Source organism: Canis lupus, chromosome 11 (assembly GCF_011100685.1).
Source record: "Canis lupus familiaris isolate Mischka breed German Shepherd chromosome 11, alternate assembly UU_Cfam_GSD_1.0, whole genome shotgun sequence".
In the NCBI taxonomy this organism is placed as follows: domain Eukaryota; kingdom Metazoa; phylum Chordata; class Mammalia; order Carnivora; family Canidae; genus Canis; species Canis lupus.
This window is the reverse complement of record NC_049232.1, coordinates 64,215,439-64,229,771: the sequence shown is the minus strand read 5'-3', so window position 1 is coordinate 64,229,771 and position 14,333 is coordinate 64,215,439. Positions and strand designations below refer to the sequence as shown.

The following is a 14,333-nucleotide window of genomic DNA, read 5'->3' as shown; positions in this document are numbered from 1 at the left end:
GAAATAGCAGACATATGTCTCAAACTGTACTAATTCCAAATATTATGCTCTTGCTGTTTTACTTCTCCACCCAGGGAGTAGTTAACTGTCAGTGAGGGTTACTTATTGAGAGTGCTTTTTAAAATGAGGAAGTTGAATTATTCTTGTTGAAGGCACTAATCACGTTATCTTAGGCGCTCCACTGGCAATATAGCAACGAGATTTGCATATGTCATAGCCCAGGAGCTACGCTTGATGTTTGGAATTTATTCTGATTATTAGAAAACCACAGGATTGTAGCACATATTTTAATTTACAATGAAATTAACCAATCCAGGACTAAATTTTGGTGGTAATAAACTAAGGAGCCTTGACCAAGAATTCATATGGGTTTTACAGGATACCTCCTCAAGGTGTTCTTAAATGGTCTTTCTCTCCCTCTCATATTGGTTTAAAGAGCCTCTAGTTTTATTTCTGACGTTAGCAGTACCTGCCTCCTCTGTGTTCCTTGCAGGAAACATGCAGATTCTGGATTCCAGGAGGCCTGACAAGAATGGACTATTACCGCAGTGGAGCTATGGAATTTGCAGACAGGAGTGTCTTCAGGGCCATTCCCATTTTGTTCCACAGCCTTAGGCTGGTGGACAACCTGAAAGGAGGTGTAAATAGCTCAGGATATTTTAAAGAGGATTGTTGGGTGAAATTGCAGTCTTCCAGAGTACCTAGCCCCTCTGTGTCGATACCTGTATATTGATAACAGGAAGCTTTTATCTTGGGCCTTGGATCATTTGTCTTTGGCGGAAGAACAAGATGGATGGCATTGTACAGACTCCATTTGATGTTTTGTTGAGGATAATATAAATTTTTAAATATGGTAAGGGACAGTTTTGTTTGTTCACTTTAGTCATTGTTCAAATGTCTGCTGAAATGTTTTTCATAGCACCTGTCAGAATGTGAGAATATTGTGTTGATGTATTTGTTCGCCGATTTATAATCTGTCTCCTCCGTCTAGAATACGATCTTTGAAAAAAGCAGAGCCCTTCTCTTTTCTGTTTAACACAGTAACCACAATATCTGGGGGCAATCCCGGGTATCTGGTAGGGACTCCATAAATGTTATCTACATGAATGAGCCAACGAAATAAAGCAAATTATTGGATAGGACTAGGATCTTGATACCCAAACTGAATTTTCTGGTAGAAACATATCGAAAGAAATGCTAAAAACAGAATAAGAAAATTGTGGAAACATGATTAGGTAGCAGAACAAATTCGAGGTCTATTATCATCTTCATCAAATCATGTTTCGTTCTCTGTAAGTTGAGAACAATGGTAGTTACCTGGCAGGTTTTGGGGAGGATCAAAGTTAATTCATGTACATGTGGGTGGCATGTAAGTAGATGTGTGATGAATATTAAAATACAGTTAACAGGAGAGGCAAAGGAAAATGTGAGGATTATCAATCCATAGACCAAACATGACATTTTCATGAGGATTCTGTTTTCAAGCTTCAGGTTGTAGTCTAGTTTATATTTGAAGGCTTCTTCATAATTTAAAAGGCTCCTTCTGCATATTGATTTCACCTATTTCTCGGTCACCACCATCTTGCCTAGTGGCTGAAGTTAGTTCTGTTTTATACATGAGAGTCAGGTAGAGGGACAGATTTAAGCTTGAGGAGCTCGGTGTCCATCGAAAGATGAATGGATCAAGAAGCTGTGGTCTATTGGAGAAGGACAAACATTATATGGTCTCATTCATTTGGGGAATATAAATAATAGTGAAAGGGAATAGAGGGGAAGGGAGAAGAAATGGGTAGGAAATATCAGAAAGGGAGACAGAATATGACGACTCCTAACTCTGGGAAACGAACTAGGGGTGGTGGAAGGGGAGGAGGGTGGGGGGGTGGGGGTGACTGGGTGGCGGGCACTTAGGGGGGCACTTGACGGGATGAGCATTGGGTGTTATTCTGTATGTTGGCAAATTGAACACCAATAAAAAATAAATTTATTATTAAAAAAAGGAGCTGTGGTCTATGTATACAATGGAATATTCCTCAGCCATTAGAAATGACAAATACCTACCATTTGCTTCGACTTGGATGGAACTGGAGGGTATTATGCTGAGTGAAGTAAGTTAATCAGAGAAGGACAAACATTATATGTTCTCATTCATTTGGGGAATATAAAAAATAGTGAAAGGGATTATAGGGGAAAGGAGAGAAAATGAGTGGGAAAAATCAGAGAGGGAGACAGAACATGAGAGACTCCTAACCCTGGGAGACAAACAAGGGGTGGTGGAAAGGGAGGTGGGTGGGAGGTGGGGTGACTGGGTGATGGGCACTGAGGGGGGCACTTAATGGGATGAGCACTGGGTGATATGCTATATGTTGGCAAATTGAACTCCAGTAAAAAAATAATTAAAAAGCAAACAAACAAAAAAACCCCAAACTTTCCTTTCAAGAGCAGACCTGAGCTTCCTGAGTGACCTCTCCTCTGGTCATGGGCACCTCCTTTCGCCTACCTGGCCAGACTTGCCTCTCCAGCCTGCTTTTAATTAATTAATTTTAAATTTTTAAATTTCATTATAGTTGACACATAGTGTTACATCAGTGTGGGGTGTTGCAACATAGTGATTCAACATCTCTATACATTATGCTCTGCTCACCACAAGTATAACTACCATATGTCACCTGCAATGCTATTACGATACCCTTGACTGTGTACTTTATGATTTACCTTTTGTTCCTGACTTCTTTAGCCCATAACTGGAAGCCTGTATCTCTCACTCCCCTTCACCCATTTTTCCCATTCCCCACCACCCACTTCCCTCTGGCAACCATCAGTTTTTCCTCTATTATTTATAGGTCCGCTTCTGCTTTTTATTTATTTGTTTTGTTTTCAAGAGTCCTCATATGAATGAAATCATGGTATTTGTCTTTTTCAGTCTAACTTACTTCACTTAGCATAATTTCTTCTAGATCCATCCATGCTGTCACAAATGGCAAGATCTCATCCTTTTTTGTGACTGCATAATATTCCTCTGTGTGTGTGTGTGTGTGTGTGTGTGTGTGTGTGTGTGTGTGTACACATACATAGACATTTACCATCTCTTCTTCATTCGTCTATTGAAGGACAGGTTGTTTCCATATCTTGGCTATTGTAAGCTATGCTCTCTAGTCCAAGTTTGCATTGCTTCTGTAGAATTCAGACCAGGAGCCCCTTGAAGGCAGGAACTGTTTCTGTTGTGCCGTCTTGCAGCATCCCAGATGCAATCCGATTGCTTATGTGATTACTAGCAACAGGATTATGCAAAGATATTGCACAGCTGGTTTATGTTCAGTTTAAGCAAATACACAGGCATTTCCTCCTCCCCCCACTCCATTCCCTGGCCTCTTTCCCTCACAATCTGAACATCCTCTGTGTCAGCCAGTGGTTTCTGTGGGAAAAGGAAACAGGTAGAAGTGAGCTTAAAGGTAGGATGAGAATGTGCTACGTCTCCCATCTCTTGCCTCTCCCCTGGCTTTTGCATATCCTCTCTGCATCTGTTACAAAACACCAGATTTAACACTTTGCTTGTGACATGTAGAATCATAAAAAACAAAACAAAACAAAACAAAACAAAAAACCAAAACCAACCAATCAAACAAAAAACCGCACTCCAAAACCAAAAAACAGAAAACAAAACAAAACAAAAAAACCCCAAACCAACCCAATACTATCAATTACAGATTGAAAATGCATATAGTAGGGCCTAGAGAAACTCCAGGTTGAAAAGGACCAAAGGATCCAAAGAGTTGGAACTCACACTTTTTTTCAGTTTAACCAGTGTTTAGTGAACCCCGTGATCTATGAAATACTTGTCCTGCTATTCTCTCTCTAGTTCACTGGACTGACAGTCATTCTTATCATTTCTGGATACTTCTGCTGAGTGACAGTTCACCCAGGAAGAGAGTTTGGGATGGTGGTTAAGAGCAGGTTTTAAATACCTGGGCTGTGTGACATCAGATGAAAGGTCAACTACAGCAGAAGTTACAAAGATAGGAAATCTGTTTCTCCAAACCATATAATCTGAGATTATAGATCGCACTGAGAAAAAAAAAAAAAAAGGAAGAAAAAAGAAAGAAGAAAAAATCTCATATCTTATAGATTATTGCCCCAAATGATTAAAAAGTAAATGCTATGTAGTATACACATATGCTTGAGCTAAATTCATTTGATGACAGGAGAGCATTTAGAAACAAAACCGAGTCAAAAATAGGTTACTGGAAGAAGTAGGAAGATGATGTAGGTATGTTTCAAAATGTGAAGTACTTTGTCAAGAGACTTAATGGTGACTGAGCAAAATTGTAAAATTACCGTGCAATAATCAAAGGAAGGAAGGAATTCACATAATATAAGCAATAATTATAAAAAGTTCTTGATATGAATGTAACACCTGGAGCTGCCACTGCTAATGAGTTGAAAATACCTGCGATCGGCACCTTCTACAAAGAAGTGCTAAGACAGCTCCCACATAATCCACGAGGGAAATTTCTGTTCACAGAGTGTTAGCGCTCAGCGAGGGTCATGGTGATCTGAAGCTGTCAGAAACCTACTTCAACTGGGGCAGCTTTGAGAGAATATTTAATTCAATCCCCTGTTCTACAGATAAATAAACTGAGGTGCAAAGAGCGTGGGTTTTAAAGCCAGAAAGATTTGAGTTCAAACCCTCAATCTCTAAGTTGATGATTCTCTCTCTCACTGTTTCTAGCTAAAGGATGTCAGACAAACTGCGTAATTTCTAGAAACCCCAGTTTCCTCATTTCTACCACCAGCATAAAGCAAAGCCTTTGCCTTTAGTTTTGCTGAGAGTTAAGTTGAAGTCTCTTCTTAAATCCTTCAGAGGGATCTGTGCACACCAGACCCCCAGTAAAGGTTAGATACTCTTACCTCATAGGGCTAACCAGCCCACTAAAAAATAATTTTAGTGTCAGGCTAATTTTTTTTTTTTTGAGCCATAAAATGCTTATGTCCTTTGATCTAGTAACATGTAAAACAGGGACAATGATGCTTTGTCTGAAGAATGAAAAAGCTATAAGCGCTAAGAAATTTGTGGTACTATTATTTGTAATAAGAATTTTTTTTTTGGTAATAAGAATATTTTGAAAATCATTTAGAATGCCTTACAACAGAGAGTGAGTAAATTACTGTCTGTCTATTCTGAGGGATACAAGATGTACCATTGCAATAGCAATGAAGACAATGTTGGATTTAACATGCTGAATCCCAATTTGAATTTACATTAGGATTATAAAACTGTAAATATGTTTATGCATCTGGGCAGGAATTGGTGGGCAAAATAGAAAAAAGAAGAGGAGATTTTGGTGACTGGTGAAATTTTGGGTGTATTTTTTTTCATTTTCATTTCTCTTACCATCACTCCTGGATTATTTATAAAATAAGTAGTCACATAAAATGTTTTTATTTAAAAAAAAGAAAGAAAATTCTTCTCTTCTTTTCAGTAAGGCAGTGACCTCTGACTGAAGTTTCACCCTTCAATACCTGAAGAGCCGCATTATGTTTAATGCTCTGCAGGACATTGTCTAAATTGGTGGAACCTTGGCCATAAGATCACTTGCGTAGAAAATGATTTGAAAGTTGGCAGAGTGGGAAAGATGGAGAGCAGAAACTCTCTGATGTTATGTGTTTTCTTCGCTTCTGACTAAGGAAATAAACAAAGAAGATCAAGGGGAGTTAGCAAAGTCCAGTTTTGCAGAAGTTATGCCAGTGGCCACAAAGGCTTCCTCCTGCCTGGGCAGGTTAGCACAAGGCCAGTGACTAGGGTTGTGACAAGGCTGGAGACTGTGTCCCACCAGAACTGATTGAAAGAACTGGGTCAGTCGACTGTGAAAGGCTTTCTGCCCTCATATTTTTGAAGATAGGTCAAGTGCAAGAGAGAGTAGACTTGTTCTGTTCGGCTCCAGAACAATGAGTAGAAGATATCAAGTGACAGAGTTCAACCCAATATGAGGAAGAAATTTTTTTTTTGACAGTCACAGATGTCCCAAAGCAGGAGGGTTCAACTGGGGGAGGTGGTGAGCTCACCGTTCTGGGAGGTATTCCCACCTTGGAGAGGCTAGAGGCTCTAGTAGGGACATGGCATTGGCTAAGGCTGAAGTAAATAAGGTCGAAGATGGTTTTTGAGGTGACTGCCACCCCTGAGTTTCCTCCACTGTGACTCTTCCTGGAGCGTTATTCCTAGTTGGTGACAGCAAGTCTCAGGGACCCACCCTCACCTCCTTTCTTGTCACCCACCCTGGGGCACTCAAGGGAGTTATTCCCTGTCACCACGTCTCAATATTGCCATGACCAAAATAGGGAAGTTAATGACCTATTATTAACTATCTCAGTTTACTGTAGGGATTAATGAAGATTAGTAAAGAAGAATTGTCAAGAGATTAAATTTCCCTAAGGACAAATAATTTGGCTGCAATTTAGGTGAATCATTTTAGGAGGAATAGCTGCAGATGACAAAATATTCTGACTCAGTATAAATAATTATTTTTACAAACTCATTCATTCATGAAATATCTATTTAGATGATCTAAACACAAGGAATTTTCTCTCACAGATGTGGCATATGTATATAACAGTGTACAATGCACAAAAAGTAATTACGGAAAATTGTTTTTTTCACCCCAAATCTTTCTGCCTTAATCAGAATTATTCTAAATCTCTTATTTTTATCCTCTGGCCCTTATCTCCAACTTACAGTCCATTTAGTGTTTTATTTTAGGTTCTGTTTGCAGAGGGATTCTTTGATATGTTCAGCAATTGGAAAGAAACACTAAGGATGATGATCTTGTTTTACTAAATAAACAGTGACTAATGAATTTTACCACTTTTCCAGATTGTGCTAGTTTATGCACATAACTTATAAGAAAGAGGGCATGAAACAGCAAAATACTTACAAAGACAAAAGGAAGGTAGATTGACTAGTGGCTGCAAGGAGGCAGGTTTCCTTTTATTTTTTCCTTTAAGATTTATTTATTTATTTTAGAGAGAACACGAGTGGGAGGGGCAAAGGAAGAGGGAGAGAGAAAATCTCAAGCAGACCCCATGCTGAGCATAGAAATCACCGTGGGGTTCGATCTCATGATCCGGAGGTCATGACCTGAGCCAAAACCTAGAATTGGATGTTCAACCAACTGTGCCATCCAGGTGCCCCAAGGGGGCAGTTTTTTCTATGTGCACAAGAAGCAATGCAACAGGGAGCTTTACTGAATAACAGGTGCATCTTGAAGACAACTGGGACTAGGACCTCTTATTTTCTTCTAAAAGCAGGGAGGTCTTCATGGGGCTCTGTGCTGAAGGAGAACTGGTCTTCCTACCCTGCAGAGATTTGCATGGACTTAAAGGATGACTAGGAAAGAGCATCATTGAGCTCGAGGAATACACAGTGAGTACAGAGGTGACTGGGAGATTGAGAGCCACCTTCGGGAGTGGCTCACCAGGGTGGGTGGCGCTGGGGGAGGAGTCAGCTTCAGATGCAGGTGACTTAAGGTGTATTACCTATAGAGAATTAAAAAAAAAATGATACAAAGAACTACAAATGGGTTTCCTTTTAATTATTACATGTTGTCATGATTCCCAAATGTTGCCAGTGATAAGATACACCTTGAGAAAAATCTTTTAAGTTGTAGAGCAGTTACTAGGGTAACTGTTAATAATACACATGGAACCTTCGCAGTAGTCCATTTTGTATATCGTATCCTTTAATGAACATTGTCTTGTACATGGAAGTTATTTCAGGAAGCTCTATGTCGTAGAGCTGGTGTACAGTGCACGTGGACTCAGCTACATGTGTTGGTCTCGAGGATCAGTTCATAATGGTTTGGAATTTGTGCTGCTCCTTTCATATGTGCTTTGCATCCCCAATACACGTGGCACGCCTATTCCTGTATTTAAACTGAAGATTTGAAATGAACAGCGATAGCACACTAATTATGAAGATGAAGAGCTAGAATGTTTCATTATTCTGTTAGTCTATGTGACCACTTAGAGGTTTTCCAAAAACAGTGAGACCATGTATGAACTGCAAGGTACAATATTTTGTTTGCTAGGTACAAGTTCTAATCACAAAAAATAAAATAAAAATAAAAAGCAAGTTCTAATCACATGTGAAATACTATGTAGATCTTGAATAATAATGTTTAAAGTAAAAATGTATTCTTCTTTTGAATGAATTGCTTTAAAACTAAAGAACAAAATCGTGATTCTTTTATGATAATTACTGAAAATGATTTTGTTGTCTAGAAATTTTAAAACACTATCTGTTTTAGGTGTTATAATTTCTAGGTCCCCCAATAGTCTTTGGAACTGGGCAGTTTGGGGTCAAGTTCTGTTGAGTTGCTGAATCATTTTAGACCTAAAGTTTCTCATGAATGAAAAAGGCATATCCTTTGTAGAGTTATCATGAGATTAAATGATATAATGCATGTAACCACCTAGGACAATAACAGGAGCATAGCAAATGCTCAATAAATGAGTTTGATGATGATGATGATGATGATGATAGAAAGAGTTATTGCATTTTATGAAATTCATTTGCAGATAGGCTTCGCATATCAAAGAGATCCAAACTGAGAAACAATTATAGGTAGAGACACTGAGACTTTTCTGGATATAGTTTGCTGTTCTTGTTACAGGGAAGTGAGTAGTCACGTTCATTCATTTAAAAAATGTCTTGGGGCACCTGGGTGGCTGAGTTGGTTAAGTGTCCAACTCTTGATTTTGACTTAGGTTATGCTCTCAGCCTTGTGAGATTGAGCCCTGCATCAGGTTCCACACTCAGCATGGAGTGTGCTTGAGAATCTCTCTTTCTTTCTGTCCCTCCTGCTGATGTTATTTCTCGCTGCCTCTCTAAATAAATAAATAAAATCTTTAAAAATAATAAAATAAAGAATCTCTTTTTAATTTAATTTAATTTAAATTTTTTAATAATAAATTTATTTTATATTGGTGTTCAATTTGCCAACATACAGAATAACACCCAGTGCTCATCCCGTCAAGTGGTCAAGTGCCCCCCTCAGTGCCCGTCACCCAATCACCCCCACCCCCCACCCTCCTCCCCTTCCACCACCCCTAGTTTGTTTCCCAGAGTTAGGAGTCTTCATGTTTTGTCTCCCTTTCTGATATTTCCTACCCATTTCTTCTCCCTTCCCTTCTATTCCCTTTCACTATTTATATTCCCCAAATGAATGAGACCATATAATGTTTGTCCTCCGATTGACTTACTTCACTCAGCATAATACCCTCCAGTTCCATCCAAGTCGAAGCAAATGGTAGGTATTTGTTGTTTCTAATGGCTGAGTAATATTCTATTGTATACATAAACCACATATTCTTTATCCATGCATCTTTCGATGGACATCGAGGCTCCTTCCACAGTTTGGCTATTGTGGACATTGCTGCTAGAAACATTGCTGCTAGAAACATGCAGGTGTCCCGGCATTTCACTGCATCTGCATCTTTGGGGTAAATCCCCAGCAGTGCAATTGCTGGGTCATAGGGCAGATCTATTTTTAACTCTTTGAGGAACCTCCACACAGTTTTCCAGAGTGGCTGCACCAGTTCACATTCCCACCAACAGTGTAAGAGGGTTCCCCTTTCTCCACATCCTCTCCAACATTTGTGGTTTCCTGCCTTGTTAAGTTTCCCCATTCTCACTGGTGTGAGGTGGCATCTCATTGTGGTTTTGATTTGTATTTCCCTGATGGCAAGTGAGGCAGAGCATTTTCTCATGTGCGTGTTGGCCATGTCTATGTCTTCCTCTGTGAGATTTCTGTTCATGTCTTTTGCCCATTTCATGATTGGATTGTTTGTTTCTTTGCTGTTGAGTTTAATAAGTTCTTTATAGATCTTGGAAACTAGCCCTTTATCTGATACGTCATTTGCAAATATCTTCTCCCATTTTGTAGGTTGTCTTTTAGTTTTGTTGACTGTATCCTTTGCTGTGCAAAAGCTTCTTATCTTGATGAAGTCCCAATAGTTCATTTTTGCTTTTGTTTCTTTTGCCTTCGTGGATGTATCTTGCAAGAAGTTACTGTGGCCAAGTTCAAAAAGGGTGTTGCCTGTGTTCTCCTCTAGGATTTTGATGGAATCTTGTCTCACATTTAGATCTTTCATCCATTTTGAGTTATCTTTGTGTCTGGTGCAAGAGAGTGGTCTAGTTTCATTCTTCTGCATGTGGATGTCTAATTTTCCCAGCACCATTTATTGAAGAAACTGTTTTTCTTCCAGTAGATAGTCTTTCCTCCTTTATCAAATATTAGTTGACCATAAAGTTGAGGGTCCACTTCTGGATTCTCTATGAACAGATATCATGATGACACTAAACTCATATCTTTCAGTAGTAACTCTGAACGTGAATGGGCTTAATGACCCCATCAAAAGGCGCAGGGTGTCAGGCTGGATAAAAAAGCAGGACCCATCTATTTGCTGTCTACAAGAGACTCATTTTAGACAGAAGGACACCTACAGCCTGAAAATAAAAGGTTGGAGAACCATTTACCATTCAAATGGTCCTCAAAAGAAAGCAAGGGTAGCCATCCTTATATCAGATAAACTAAAATTTACCCCAAAGAATCTCTTTTAAGGGGAGGTTACAGGCCTCATTTTAGGTGATGTATTTAGCAGTAAAGAATAGAGACAAGGTCTTTGTTCTCATGGAGCCTATTAGCAAAGATCTGGTGGAATTAAAAGCCCCTTATAGGTACTACTACATGAACTGGGTAGACCCAAGCCCCATTTCTGTTTAAATATTGTGGTGCCCAGAGTAAGTGGGGAGTACATGGGATCTCAATCTCAGATCAGCAGTGTGGTTTATTTGGAAGAACATGCACTGTACAGTCAGACTGGGTTGAATTTCAGCTTCTCCACATGAGTTGTGTGACTACGAGCAGATCATTTCACATGTCTGTGATTCAGATTCTCCATCTCTAGAATGGTGGTAACAATCCCTCCTCACAGCAGTTTTGTGAGAAATAAATATAAAAACAAAGAAAAGGATATAGTAGTATCCTTGGCAAAAAGAGGTACTCAACAGATGTTAACCTTTTTCCTTGTCCTCTTAGCAAATGGTGTCTGAATAGAACCTAGCACTGTTGGGTTTATGGTTCTTTACACAGACGTACATATATGTATGTACATATGGACATAGCACATTTGGGAAAACTAGAGCTGGAAGGACATTCATTGATTGATGGCATATTACTCAAGGTTGACATTGGCTGTTTGTTCTAGCAATGAGGGTATACTTGGAGGCATGCCTACGGATAGCATGTAGTCCCCTTCTATTTAATAGACCAACCACTACTCCTTCCAAGCTATAGACGTGTATGTTTACCAACCTGATGTCTACACTAGGTACCTGTTTGCTTCTGACAAAACACACATGTCATATCTTGGACTAAATCCGTCACATGAGGAGTCAGTCAGCTTTAAACACTGTTGGCAACATTATATTCTTTACCACCTTGTGGAGAAAACTAGAACAAAAAAACTAGAACAAAACTTTAACTTTCATGGAATGTTTCTTAAGCTTTCACTCCATGGAGAAAGAATTGCTTATAAGAGAAGATCTATGTCCCCAGTAGACCAATGCTCATATAGAATCTAAACTTTAATACTATCATAGAAGTCAGTAGGGATAGGAGGCTCCTGAAGGAGCAGATGCTCTCTTATGGGGGAAGTGATATATCCTGCTGCTCCATTTTTATAAACTTGTATGGCGATAATGTGACATCGTACCTGGGTGACAGGACATATGCTTTCTACCTCCCTTGACAGAATAACAATATCCTGATTTCATCAGGGTTTTTATTGTTTCAAAGTGAGGATGCTTCAACAGGATAAATTGATGCTGTCATCTAATGGCCTGCTAGGAGAAGATCACTGAATATCAACTAGTCCCAAAACCTCTGACACTTAACCGGCTTAGAGTTAAGAATTCTAGACAATTGTTATTGTATTGTTTACCTACTTACAGTTTGCAACTAGTTTATCTTGGGGAGTGATGAACAAGGAAATGACCTTTCTTAGTACCTGATATTATACAGAAGCCCAACTGATTCTTTTATGGTCACAGCTGGCATTTAGAAACAACAACTTAAAAATTTCTTCTGGATAAAATGAGCATAATCATGTATATGTTGTAGAACGTTGGGGTTATGATCCTTTATTGTCCGTGCACTGGAAAGAACACGTGAATGCAAAAAACTTGAACCTGTAATATGTGTCCACCTGTATTTTCCTTTGGCAAATAGTGCATTGGCCTTTAATCCACGGATTAAGCAGATGTGAATTCCCTTTTGCAGATTTACATGGTTTCCCTCATCCACTCTTCCGTTCTTCCTGGAGGTAATATTATTCTCCTTGAGTTTTAGGTAGATGTGTAGCTGCCCAAGAAAATTCCATTCCCAGTCTTCCTTGCGCCTGTGTTTTTCCACGTCACTAAATTTTGGGCAGTGAGATGCAAACAGAATTGATATGTGTAGCTTTCAGATCACATTTTTATAAGGAAGTTGTTTGCCTTTTGCTCTCTTCTTTCCTTGGGCTTTAAAATGGTGACAGCCAGAGCAACTGCCTTGGGCTCAGAGGGAGCTGCATGTTGAAGATGGTAGGGGCAGGCTCCCAGACGGGGTCCCTACATGACCTTGTGGAGTGGAGCTGCCCACCCACCCTGAATGATCCTCCTATACCTAGACTGTTACTCACAAAGAAATAAACTTTACTTTTATCTAAGTCACTATATACTGGGGCCTCTTTGTTACAGCTTCTGAACCTACACTGTAACTTATATATACTCCCACAGGTCACCTGACTGATAAATCATATGGAACTCTTCATAGTTCCACAGTGTTGACCATGTTCCGGATGCTTGCCACTTTCAATTCCCTATTACTTAATGTTTATTAGAAGTTTTCCCATGGGAAGTAAAATTCACAGAGCCCAGTGTATGAAGGGTGTGCAGTTAAATGATTCCTCCAGAATCTCCAGATGTCCTTTTTGGATTAAGACAGACCATCGGAGAATTGCACACCTGGCCTGTCTTGATTTGGTTTCTTGGAGAATTGTTCCATGGATCAGAGCCTTGGCCTTGTGCCATCAGCCCACACTGAGGAATGCTAGCAAACAACCCTGTGAGCCCCACTGCTGTATGTCCAGGAGGATGTGTTTGAGGATGTGGTTTGCTACCCTTTGTGAGGACTCAAGGGAGAAGTTTCTTTCAGTCCTTGTACCAGAAATAGTTGTGCTTCTCCTGAGCAACTGGCTTGTTTTGTTTTTGTGGACGCTCTAAATTGTGTAACTGTCTGTGTCTTTCAAAGCCACCTCAAATCCTTTGGGAATAAGACAGGGTATAAAATAAAGCTAGTCAGAGTCAAGACCAGCCTCCCTATTTAACTCATTATATTGCTTTTGGTAAAGTCACTTTATTTGGCTTTACTTTCTTTGCTTGTAAGGTAGAGATAATGGGTTCTTCTTGTGCATAAAGTATAAACTAATGTTTATAAAACACTTAGAAGGGCGGGGGGTGGGAGTGAATGGGTGACGGGCACTGGGGGTTATTCTGTATGTTAGTAAAATTGAACACCAATAAAAAATAAATTAAAAAAAAAAGCACTTAGAGTTCCCTCAACATAAGTAATTATGGAAACTAACAGTAATATTTAATTGTTTTATAAATCTCTGCTACTTTTTTTAAAGGTTTTATTTTTTTAAGTAATATCTATACCCAGTGTGAGGCTCAAACCCACAATCCTGAGATCAGGAGTCACATGTTCCACTGACTGAACCAGACAAATGCCCCAAAACTCTGCTATTTTGTAATTCTCTGTCCTTCTATGTGCTTTCTGAACTTTGCTTGTTCCTGTATTCAACAAATTTGAGGACATACTAGTGCACCAAACACCCTAAAAGGATACAATTTAATAAGCGTGGATCCTTGCTCTCAAGTAGCATGAGAAGTTGAGGATGTGAATTCACCAAATTCAAGATTTAAATAAGAAACAAACAAATAGATGGATAAAGAAATCCCCTTACTTATGAAATTCTGAGATTGCAATGAAGAAAAGGAGTAGGGAACAGTGGGAGAGAATGATGATAATTCTAGAGGTGGAGTGGAAGGTGCCCATCCTATATGATGGCTGAGCGGAGTTGTTGAAGAATGAATAAGAGTTAGTTAGTGAAAGGGAAGGAAGGGTGAACTAGACAGCAAACTGCATAGACGGATGTACAGAATGTGGAATTGCACTGTATGGATGCTGTTGTATTGAAGCATTAAGTGAAAGAGAGATGAGGGGAAGTGAAGCTGGAGC

General features: G+C 39.4%; 1 long non-coding RNA gene across 1 annotated transcript in view; it reads left to right on the top strand.

The window, feature by feature from the left end:
* LOC102152291 overlaps nucleotides 1–14,333 on the top strand; it is a 97,014-nt gene that overhangs the window by 51,182 nt on the left and 31,499 nt on the right. The gene's annotated exons all lie outside the window — the stretch shown is intronic.